The 12,544-nt window shown below is 34.9% G+C and overlaps 1 long non-coding RNA gene across 1 annotated transcript in view; it reads left to right on the forward strand.

Moving 5' to 3' along the window:
* Positions 1–89: 89 nt before the first annotated feature.
* LOC141372661 (uncharacterized) overlaps positions 90–12,544 on the forward strand; it is a 74,228-nt gene continuing 61,773 nt past the window's right edge. The window contains exons 1-2 of the long non-coding RNA XR_012378055.1: positions 90–144; positions 8,118–8,275. This is a non-coding gene — a long non-coding RNA (uncharacterized lncRNA). The remainder of the gene's footprint in view (positions 145–8,117; positions 8,276–12,544) is intronic.

Here is a 12,544-nt window from a genome sequence, read left to right on the forward strand (position 1 = left end):
TACAAATGCATAAAATACTTGGAATAAAATCTGAGTGGAATTTAGAACAGCCAATTGTTTTAAGTGACGCCATGCTTTACAGAGTGGTATGCAAATGAAGATGTCTCACCTATCACGGTATTAATGTAACTACTAAAGTTTGAAGTAAGTGCTGATGTTTTTTCAGCAGTTATTTTTTGTTCGTTTGTTTGTTTTTGGTTTTGCATGTGGCTAGTGACTTAATCCTGATGAGACATATTAAATAAGACACAAGCCCTGTGTCAGGCTGGGTGTGGAGCCTGTTTAAGGTTCTCTCTGTCCCTCTCCCTTGCTCCCTGCCCCCCTCCCACTCTCTTAAAAAATGATAGTTGAAATCATAGAAATGGTTGAATTACCCTTTAATTTCTATAACATCACTCTATCTTTCTTTAATATCATATTCCTGAATTGTGCATGTGGAGCTTTGCACTATGAAAACCTCCCTATGACATCCCCAATATCATGAATTTCCCCTGATGATCAAAAGAAACATAAGACAGCAATGCTTAGAAACTTGGATCCTACATATAGCCCACACCAGCCTTCTCTTTATTATATTTAAATCATATTGCCACTATATTTTCTTTTTAAAAGTATGTAATTATTTTAGGAGTAAGATATTTATTTTTTAATGGAAGTTGCATTTAGAAAGAAATCATTAAAAATAGTCTAGTCCATGTAAAGCAGGTTGAATCACTTTTCATTGAACTGATTACTAATTCCTTAGTCAAGCTTAATAAATCTTTCAAAGATGAATTTTTATTGACCAGAACTATGTTTAAAGATAGAGTTCATAAGACATTCATAATTAATAACAAAATTTATAGCTTCCTATTAGTTACCAAAATACATCTGGTAGAGAAATTAAAGATTGAGGAAATAAACCATTTTTTTCAGGCTTCAGAAAATTAAAAAAAAAAAAACTAGCATAATACTTCAAAACCCTGGGAGTTCTTTTAATTTTAACCTGAGTTATTTGGCTAAATACCTGTTTTCAGCCCCCCATAAATTAGAGAACTTCTAACGTCCAAAATATATTAAGCTGTATCATACTAATCTTTATAATACTATTAAAGACCCACACAAGTTCCTCACGCAAGATATGCAAGAATACAGAGAGTTTTGGAGAATGGCTCACACATACGCAACAAAAAATCATTTGACAGAGATAGAAATTTCAAGACAACTAGCTTTTAACCTTTGAAATATTTCTTGTACTCTAATTCACATGTTCATGTATTGATTTATTTAAAAATGAACAAAACCAGTAATTGTAGAATGCTGTGCTTTAAGAAAGGTGCAGCCAGAGCAATTTTTGACATTGACACAAAATTTCAAAAGAGGTTGAAACTAAGGTGCCTGGTTAAGCCTCCTACTCTTGATTTCCTCTTGGGTCATGATCTCAGGGTTGTGAGATCGAGCCTCCAGTCAGGCTCTGCTCTGGGCATGGAGCCTGCTTTAAGATTCTCTCTCTCTCTCCCTCTGCCCCTCCTCCCACATTCCCCCCAACTTCTCCAAAAAAAAAAAAAAATTGAAACTGAAGCAAACCAAATATGACTAAGCTTCACATACAAAAATCATTTCAACCGTGAGGCAACAGCTAAATTATATGTAATTAACTGTTTTAGAGAGCACTTATTGAAGTATATGTTTCAAATTATCTTCTACCTTTCAGTGCCCTATCAATGTATAAATGAAATGGATAGATGTACAGAGTTTAAGTATCTTTTAATGCTTATAGCATCCATTAAGGCGCTGTTTTCGCCCTATCAAACATTCTACATAAACAGGGTTTGTTCATTTTTAACAATGGCAATACTGTTACAAGCGGAAGTATTATTGCCCAATGAAGATTACTGACCTGCCCCAAGAAGAGTGTCTGCTTTGTTTTTCCAATTGAGTTGATGAATTTGGAAATGTGCATCTATATTCTGTATCTTGTTTGTCCTCCTGCGAGCAGACTTGTGTGTAAGAGTTCCTTAGGGCGCCTGGGTGGCTCAGTTGGTTAAGCGACTGCCTTCAGCTCAGGTCATGATCCTGGAGTCCCCGGATCGAGTCCCACATCAGGCTCCCTGCTCAGCAGGGAGTCTGCTTCTCCCTCTGGCCCTCTTCCGTCTCGTGCTCTCTATCTCTCATTCTCTCTCTCTCAAATAAAGAAATAAAATCTTTAAAAAAAAAAAAAGAGTTCCTTATGAAAGTTAGAAGTGAAATATGCGGCGATGGCAAAGAGCCAAACTCGCCAGCCCACAGGGAGATCAAACCTGGGATCTGGGCTTCATTAGCACCATGCTCAAAGCAAGTGGGTTAATCATCCACAGACTAACTGGGTCCAGACTGCATTAGTTAACTTGTTTTTAAGTTTTTCCTAGTTTAATATCATATACAGATAAGCAATTAATAAATGCTTTCCTATTACAAAGCATTTAAATCCAGTATTTAATAGTAAATATTTATAAATTTTATTGTTCTCAAACTTGTGTGTTTTTAATTTTCCACATGTTAATAATCTAAAAACTATTTTAAATATTTAAATGTAGATGTTTTCATTGCTTGCAAACTCCTTGACATAAATAAAGAAATTTACTATTAGTTTCATAAACAGAAGAAGGGATAAATGACCATTACTATGAAAAATTGACAAAACGATGTTCCCCACCCCCTGTTACACCATTTCCCATTGAAAGTATTTTTAGGACACACACAGTCATAAAATCCTACACAATCACTAGGAAGATAGCAACCCAACACTATCACTAGGTAGATCATCTAATTTTATGATGAGGAAAACTAACACAATTGAACAAAGAAGAAAGTTCATTTGAGGGAAGAAAATGACTTTATGTGTTTAAGTATGTATGTATGTATGTATTTATTTTTAGGAATATTATAAAAAAATCCATGAGGTGAGAAATGAAAAGCCTTAAAAGGAAAGAATTGGAATAAGGCTCAAAATTTTTAATAAATGTACAGGATTTCTTGGTAGGGAGAGGAATCTAGCAAGTAGGGAGGATTGTAGAGTAAGGAATGGAAAAATTGAGGACTTTTTAACAGCAGGATAGTATAATAGGAAATTTTCAGCCAATGGTTTTCTGGTGTAATAATGCAAGTTCCAGTGGACCGAGGTTCAGCAAAGAAAATGCTCTAGCCCAGGACACTGAAACCTCAGCAAGCAATGCATAGATACAGGGACTGCGCAAGATTTCTTCCTGGTTGCATGGCAACAGGGCCATCCATTAACCAACAGCTCTGATTTCTGTTACTTTACTTCTTTTTCTTGGTTCTTGGATCTTGAGATTACCCATAGATCCATAGATTCTGTAAACTAATGGCTACCTAATAAATTCATTTTTTGCTTTGGTTATTTGACTAATACAGCTTTGGCAGAATTAAACGAAAAGCCACAAAACAGTGTAGAAAGCAGTCATTGTGCAAAAGCAGAAAATTGGAGCTGACTATTGAAAAGTGAGGCCTTGGGAACTCATACATACCTCAAGAGGACCAGGACTGACACACCAGCTGGTATGGTGTAACCCTGGTACAGTCCTGCTGGTCATTTGCAGCCAGGACCACTGTGATAAGGCTGTGCCACACTGTGATTTTTCAGTGCCTATACCCTGCCACTTGTTGGTCCTTTATATGTCACTGCTGAATAGGACGTTAGATTTCCCTAGTGTGTGGGATAGAACTATCCAAAATGACAGAGTGTCTCGAACTATTATATAGATTACCTGCATAAGGTAACAAATTGTACTCATTTCATTCCATTCATCTAAGAAGAAAATATTTTATACATTTATATTTAAAATGAAAATAAGGCAACAGTACAGATGAACATGGACTCATGTCAGTGACTGTTATTAACTATAATTAATATCTTCATATCTTCAATTATGTATGGGTATGTTTACATCAACTTGATGACCTCTTAAGAGCTTTATACACCTTCATTACTGGCTCTTGTATATTTGCTTTGAGTCAGACTGAAGAAGCAGAAAGCTTTGGGGAATAGTAACCATCCTCAATCATTCTACCAAATCCTTGAAGAAATGAATGTCCTTGTACCACTAAAAACAATCATATCTGATTCTTGGTAGCAATAATGAGAATTCCTGGCTGGCAGTGGCTGGAAAAAAACTTCGCAAATGTGGAACTAAGAATTCCTCTATTTATTCCCCGTTGGCAAAGGGACCCTTCCAGGGGAAAAGCTGCATCTAAAACTAGAGTCAGCTATGCTTGTCTTCACTCAGCTACTGGTTCATGAGTTCTTTGAGGCGCTCTTTCTCCTTGGTACAACTGTTTGATTGACAACTACAGAAAATAGTATGATTTTGCCATATATTTGTCTGCAAACATTGCATTCTTATCATTGCAAACAGTTCTGTAAAATGAAAACATTTTCTTTCATTCAGAGCTGTTTTTGTGTGCAGAGATCTATTAATATCCCTTTCAAAACCTTTCCTCAGTTTGAGACCATTTTTTGGGAGTGAAGCACTTTTTTTTTTCTTCTTCGTTTTGAACTGGAAGTTTTGTGTTCTGATGATACTTGCTGGTTCCCAAACCTAAAGAAAATCACAGGGAATAAAATAAAACCCTCTTCCTTTGATGTCTATCCAAGAGCATGGAAAAACTATCACTTCTTTCACCTACAATTCCTTTAATTTTGTCCCTCAACTGCTAAGAGATGAAAATTAAAGCATTCAGGGTCTAAAATAGAACCAAAAGTATAATAAAAAACCAAAAGAAGCATTCAGAGAAATAGTTTTTAAGATTTCATCATGGTAATGAAAATAAGAATAATTTTGTGTCTCAAAAAATATAGTGCAATAAAGAACAGATATAGTTTTTTTTTATAATTCAGACCACAATACTTTAGCATGTCATATATTTTAAGATTTCCTGATAATTCCTGATTATAGTTTTAATTTTGTGTCATAAAATTAGAAATATAGTAAGTCCCAACTTACTTCAGGATATACGTTCCATTTCTCCTGAAACGACAGAATGTTCTTAATTCTGCCAAGGTTAGAATATCTTAATTTAAATAATAATCAGGGGCTCTTGGGTGGCTTAGTTGGTTGAGCATCCCACTCTTGGTTTCGGTTCATGTCATGATCTCAGGGTCTTAAGATCAAGCCCTGGGTTGGGCTCCCACTCAGTGTGGAGTCTACTTGAGATTCTCTCTTTCCATCTCCCTCTGTCCATCCCCACACTCAGGGGCATGCCCTCTTTCTATTAAATAAATAAATAAATAAATAAATAAATAAATAAATAATCCAAATGGCATTATAATAATACATGTTTGTCTAGGTGGAGAAAGATTATATAATCTGTAATGCCAGAAATGAAGTGTGCCAGATGATAACACCACTCCCTATAAATCCCATTTTTCCTTTTTCTTTTACAACAAGCCATTTTGCTTATGAATAAAAATAATATTTGCAGAATATTATTTATGGTAATCTGTGGTTCTTATTGATCATCAGAGCATTTAAATACAATGTTTTTTTGAAACATTTTAGAGGAATCATGTTAAATTTGTAAAATATAGAGAAATGTATCAATCTGTTGTGTGGAATTATAAAACGTGTGTTCTCTGGTAGCCTCACTACCGCTGTGTTCTACTTCTGTGTTTTTTGCACCTCAGATTCTAGAATTTTTGAATAGGAAACCTTTTTTTTTTTTCCATCCAAAATGGTTATTGCAAAGGACAAATAAACCAATGGATATAAAATTTTGACTAAGACATATTTCTCATACATAGTGTTATATTTTGTTTTTTACTATCATTTTTATTAGTAAAATATAGATGTTATTGAACACAAATGAATTTTAAGATTGATATTAAATAATGTACGTCTGTGGACATTTTCCTTGCCCTCATTATAGAATGTTTGGGGAGCGCTATAACTACTCTAGCATCTGTCTCAATGTTTCTCAAATTGTGATCCTTACAACACCCCTATCTGACATACAGGCCTTCTTATACATCAACATACATTAGTTTATGGATACCTAAACTAGAGCAAGGTCTAGAGCTCCACTCTAGAATCAGACAATGTGCTAAACATAGAATGTATATTTTTACAAAACTCTTCCAAACCTTGGAAAATGAAAAAAGTTTGTGAACATCTATCCATTAATCCTATACCACTTAACAAATCCCTTTTTCAAAAATACGTTTTACTTAATAACAACCAGAAATGGAATAGTTAAAAGTGCCTGGAAAGCAATGTCTAATGTGGACCTTTTATATAGTTCAGCAAAATTTTTATTTTGTTACACATGCATATATTATTCACATTTTTGTTAATAATCAAATCAAAACATTTACATGAACTAAAACTATTTTGATATTAAACTTTGAATATATGTTATAAAATTGTATTGTAAGGAAAAATAGTCTTTCAGTATAATAACACTTAATGCATAAACATATTTACAATAATCTTGGTTATTTAGGCCTTTGAAAATAAAAAAAAATTAGATTTTGTTGTTTATGAGTCAGTGATGAATAGAGTAAGTCTGTTATATATAATATTCTTGCTTTGATTTGAATAAAGCACATGCTGTCGAGTTCCCAGTTGCAGTTAAGACAGAGTGATCATATGCCAGCATATCCTTCTTACTGATTTCAATTAGCAATAATTGTGCCTCTGAAAACACTGGGCAACAGAATACAGAAAGCAACTATCACAAGACACTGAAAAGTAATTAGGATAGAACTCAAAGAATGAGTTCTATCAAATTACGATCAAAACTCAAAGAATGAGAATGGTATCCACTGTAAATCTGCTACTCAACAAAAACAATCAAAATGTTGACAATATTTCAAAATCTACTTTTTCAGAACTCTGGGTATTAAATGAGTTTTGGGGAAAAAAAAAAAACACCAACAACAGAGGAGCATTTACTCAAGAGAAACTGCTGAACCTCAGGGCAAACAGCAGGATTTATAGCTTTTCTTTTCTTTTTTTTTTAAAGGATTTATTTATTTATTTTACAGAGAGAGAGCACACGCCTGCATGTGAGCATGGGGGAGGGAGAGGCCGAGGGTGAGGGAGAGAGAAAATCCTCAAGCAGACTCCCCACTGAGTGCAGAGCCTGATGCAGGGCTCGGCGCAGGGCTCGATGCCAGGACCCTGAGATCATGACCTGAGCCGAAATCAAGAGTCAGCCGCTTAACCAACTGAGTTACCCAGGTGCCCCGAATTTGTAGCATTTTAACTTAGTTTATTCCCATCTCTCTTTCCCCAGCTCCACAGTAGTCTTCGAAGCCAGCAGTCTCGTCAGCATAGTAGCTGTTAACAGAGCCTGGCCACCACCAGAAGGGAAAGAATGAGACTGGAGACCTGAAAAATTCCCAGTCTCCGAACAGTGTCACTATTCAGTAGGCCTTTCAGATCTCTGGAAAAAGTGGTCTTGCTGAACAGGGGAAGCCCTATCCCAAGGATGTGTTCCCCCAAATCAACAGCACTTGTTTAACACAGCATTTTCTTGAAGTGTAGGCTAGTCCGGGCAAACAAGCATCTGGCAAACCTGTAGGAAGTTCTCTGGAATGAGATATCCATAGAGAACTTTGAAAGCTCTGATGTATACCTGGAAAACTAGAAAGTCACATGCATGTGCAGGACTGTGGATATGCCCACGAAATGCCTAAGATGACTCTAGTCTCCCATCCCTGGGTGACCTTGAGGCCCTGCACAAGTAAGAAGTTAAGGCTAAGACAGAGTTGTAAACTTCCTGAGCACTGAGCTTTATAGCCAACACACACACACACACACAGGCCCTCAGGAAGGTTTGGAAGACTTAACAGTTTTAAGGCATTTGAGGAAATCTCTGTACACTTATTAACTGACCAGAGTGAACCATGTAGATAATTCAGTGGGTGCTGAGTCATTCTTTATATGTGCACCGTATGGGCAGTTATCTCTACAATTGAAGTCATCCAATGGGAGAATAAGTACTATAAAATTTCACCTAACTTCAGTTGTAGTGATCAGTGACACTACCTTGGCCCCCAAAGGCATTAGATCAATCTTAACTCATTGACTAGGGTTGTTATGAGAAAATTGTCCTAATCTTCCTCCTTATGGTTCCAGGCAGAGGCTGTGCAATCACCAGTACACCTTGCTGTACTTGAAATAACGCCTCAGACCAAGTGAAAGTGCATACAGAAACTTAAGAAAAAAGGCCTGACCATTTGCTTAACTGGTTGGGTCCAGGACATTGGAGGGCATAGTTGAGGTCATTACTATAGGTGAGCTTCATGGTGCTCTTTGGATTCCTATTGATACAAACCTTAATTAAATGCTGTATGAGAAAAATTGAACAAATCTGGTCCCAGACACTGTGAGTGAAATTAATCAGAGTGGTTGACAGGGATGTACTCATGGGAAAATGCAGCTGAAGCCAAGAAGATATGGAAATCATGGATGAATACTGTTGTTAAATGATTCATCATGGGTCTTTTATGTTCTGTATATCACACAAGAAGAAACACTAGTTACTTTTATTCCAGATTATCTTTTCAAAGATGTTTTATAACAAATGGCTTTACAAGATGGAGCTAGTAACTCCCGCTAGAGCAAATAGAAAATTTATATATTGCTCAAGATAGTAAGGATAATGTTTCCATTTGGGACAAAGGATAGTTAGGTTCACCCGACAACATAAAAGATTTGGGTTCCTCAGCTAATAGCTGTGTCATCTGCCTGGGCCCCTCTCCATCACATGTCTGGGGAAAAAGGAAACCAACACAATATCATTCTCATGGGACTTGCTGGACCACAAGTGATAAAAATCCTTTGTTTCTTACTCAGAAATCTATCTTCTTTCAGAACCTGTGAAATATATCAAGTAATTTTTTTAGTTTGTAAATAAAGTAAAATATGACTTTTAAAAGTTCTTGGAAAACACATGAAACCTAGGAAAATAGTAAATTATTTTGATCAAATATTTAGCACATTTTCAAGAAAGATATATATTCATAATAAATTCAAACCAAAATCATCTAATTTAAACAAAACAGAAAACCAAGGCAGCCTTTCATTTGCTAATAAGAAAATACCTGTGGCAAAATGTGCGTGTTACCAAAAATAAAGTATTTGGGTTCTTGTCGCACCTAACTTTCAAATAATGAATATTAAACTACCTTTTCAGCAAATGAATTTACAAATATTATTTCTGATCTAAAACTTTAGAAGTAATATGTACATTACTTAATGAAAAATAAATTTTCATCTAAAGTTTCAAAATAGGGCGCCTGAGTGGCTCAGTCAGCTAAGCATCCAACTCTTGATTTCGGCTCAGGTGGTGATTTCAGCGTTGTGAGATCAAGCCCCATGTAAGGCTCCTCCCTGGGCATGGAGACTGCTTAAGACTTTCTCTCCCTCTCCCTCTGCCCCTTCTCTCGCTCTCTAAAATAAATAAAGAAATCTTTTAAAAAATAAAGTTTGGAAATAAATGTATAAAATAAATTACTAAATGGGTAAAATCTACAAAGGAGATAAGTAATCAATATCTTTACACAATATAAATTGTATTCTAATTCTCTTGAACAAAAGCAGTTTATCAAAACCTTTTTTTTTCTTTTAAAAAGATGCTAGAGCATTCTGGTTCACAGCAAAATTGAGAAGAATATAGGTAAATTTTCTTTCTGCCCTTTATCCCCACATATACACAGCTTCCCTCATTATCACTATTCTCCTATATACTGGTACATTTGTACAATTGATAAACTTACATTGGCACATCATAACCACCGAAGTCCCTAGCTTACATTAAGGTTCACTTTTGCTGTTGTACGTTCTTTGTGTTTGGACAAATGTATAATGACATGTATCCACCATTATTTCAATTCCTTTAGGTAAATACTAAGAGGTGTGATTGCTGGCTCATATGGTTAGGGTACATTTAATTTTATAAGAAACTGTTGAACTACCTTCCCAACTGACTACAATTTTGCACTCCCATCAAAAATTAGACTTCCACTCACTCCACATCATTACCAGCATTTGGTGTTGTCACTGTTCTGGATCTTATCTATTCTAGTAGGTGTGTAGTACTACAAAATCTTACTTTTTAAAAACCTCATTGTTTTTCATTCCTAATTGGTACTTTCATTTGCCAACAAGGAATTAGAATAACTGTTCCCATACCTTCTTAAATACTTTGCATTGTCAAAATTTTTTTTGTATTTTCCATTTTAATTGACAAAATAACAGTCCTAATTTTATAACTTTATTATTGTGAAATACAGTATACATTTTAAAAATGCACCAAGGAAAATGTAACTGTATAACCACAACCAAGGTCAACATACAGGTATTGCCAGAACCCAAGATGCCTTCCTACTATTCTGTTCCATTCTCCTTTTTTTTCTTCTCCAAATAGATAATAATTACTTCTTTACTTTTCTTTATATGTTTGTCAACTAATTATATATCCAGAAGCATTATAGTTTACTTGGGTCCTTTAAAAATATTACATAAATAAAATCATAAAGTGTACATTCTTACAGTTACCTTAGAGTTTTATTGAGGTATAACTGATAAATAAATTATAAGATATTTAAAGTGTCCAACATGAGTATTTGATAGATATATGAAAGCATTCTTAGGTTTTTGAGGTTCATTCATGTTTTAGTTCTGAGTTAGTTTCAGCTGATCAATTATTCTCCTCATTATTGTAATAATTTTCTAGTTCTTTGCATGCCTTATAATTTTTTACTGGGTTCCAGACACTGTGATTTTTACCTTATTGGATGCTCACTATTCCCTTAAATATTCTTGCAGTTTGCTCTGGGACAGTGTTAAGTTACTTGGAAATAGCCTGATCATTTTAGGGGTTCCTTTTTTTCCTACTACTAAAATACTATAAAGTACTATAAAAAGCTTCTGAACCTGATGCAATTTCAGTGTTTTCTACTGTGGCTGCTTGGAACATATAGTTGACGCTAGATGAGCCTGAGGAGTGGTTGTGTCTGATCCTTTCAGGTGGTCCTTTTGCCAGGCTCAGGTAGGTTTCTCACATGTATGTGTACCTCAGAAATCAATGGAAAAATTCAGAAGAGGAACCTCTAGAGGTCTCTGGAGTTTGGTCAATGTGTAGCTCTTTGCTCTTTGCTCTCTAGCATTCTTCCTTGTGAATTCCAGCCTTTTTGGCCTCCCAGAAGCCTAACTCTGTCTCCCCAGTGCAAGGAAACCACCTGTTTCTGCCTGGGTTCACCTCCCCTTCACTGTGGCTTTGATATACACCTCATATGTTAATTTAAAAATTAACTCAAATGATCAAAGAATTTATTATTAAACTATAAAACTCATGTAAGAAAACAGAAAATCTGGATGACTTTAATTTTGTGATGAGTTTTTAAATATGACACTGAAAACATGATTCATGAAAAACCATTGATGAATTGGACTTTCTGAAAATTTTTAAAAAACATTTGTTCTGTATACACAGGGCACTATTAAGAAAATCAAAGAAAACAATAGAATGGTAGAAAATATTTGCAAATCACATATCAGATAAAGAACACATATCCAGAATATATTAAAACAATATTTAAAACACATCATTTATAAACACTTAAATCACATGAAACACTTAAATCACATGAAACCCTGAATTTTTTTAAAAAATAAAGAACTCAAAAAGGGCAAAAGATATAAATAGACACTTCCTCAAAAATAAGATATGGAAGACAAATGAGAATATGAAAAAGATACACAACATCATTAGTCATGGTAAAATGCAAATTAAAATCACAGTGAGATAACACTTCATACGTGGCTAAAAATGCAAAACAACAACAACAAATAAATGGACAATATCAAATTCTAGGGAAGATAAGAGCAAGGGGAAATTTAATTAATTTGGGGTGGGAATACAAAATGAGGCAGTCACTGCAGGTTCTTTTATTTTTATAAAGTAAGATATACACTTACCCTGCAGCCCAGCAAGCCTACAACTATCAACCAAGTGAATTAAAAATATATAACAATAAAAATACATGAGTACATAAAACCTGTACTTGAGTGTTTATAGCAGTTTTATTCATAATTACCAAAAATGAAGCAATCAAGAAGTAACTCAACAGATGAATGGATAAATAAATTGTGGTATGTCCATGTAATGGAACACCATTCAGCAATAAAAAGTAAACTAGTATTCACCTAATGATATGGATTAATATTAATTGCAATTTGCTAAGTAAAAGAAATCAGACACAAAAAGCTGCATATTGTATGATCCCATTTAAATGGCATCTTGAAAAACATAACACTAGAGATGGAGAAAAGATCTGTATTTTGTGGCTTGGGGGCTTGACAATGAATAGGGCCACAGAAGCTCCTTCAAGTGAATCATAGCAAAGAATCTGAAGATTCCTGAATAATGCTCTGCCATCTTTTACAGATAACTCTTCTCATTTTGAAAAATAGCTCAGGGTTGCTACTAGGCCTTAGTAAAGACTGAACACTTGACTGTGAGCCAAGCTCCCATGTGCTCTTAGTTACCCATAAGGAAC

The sequence above is a fragment of the Callorhinus ursinus genome, unplaced genomic scaffold, assembly GCF_003265705.2.
Source record: "Callorhinus ursinus isolate GAN/ISIS: 27379988/994484 unplaced genomic scaffold, GSC_fseal_2.0 scaffold4, whole genome shotgun sequence".
NCBI lineage: Eukaryota > Metazoa > Chordata > Mammalia > Carnivora > Otariidae > Callorhinus > Callorhinus ursinus.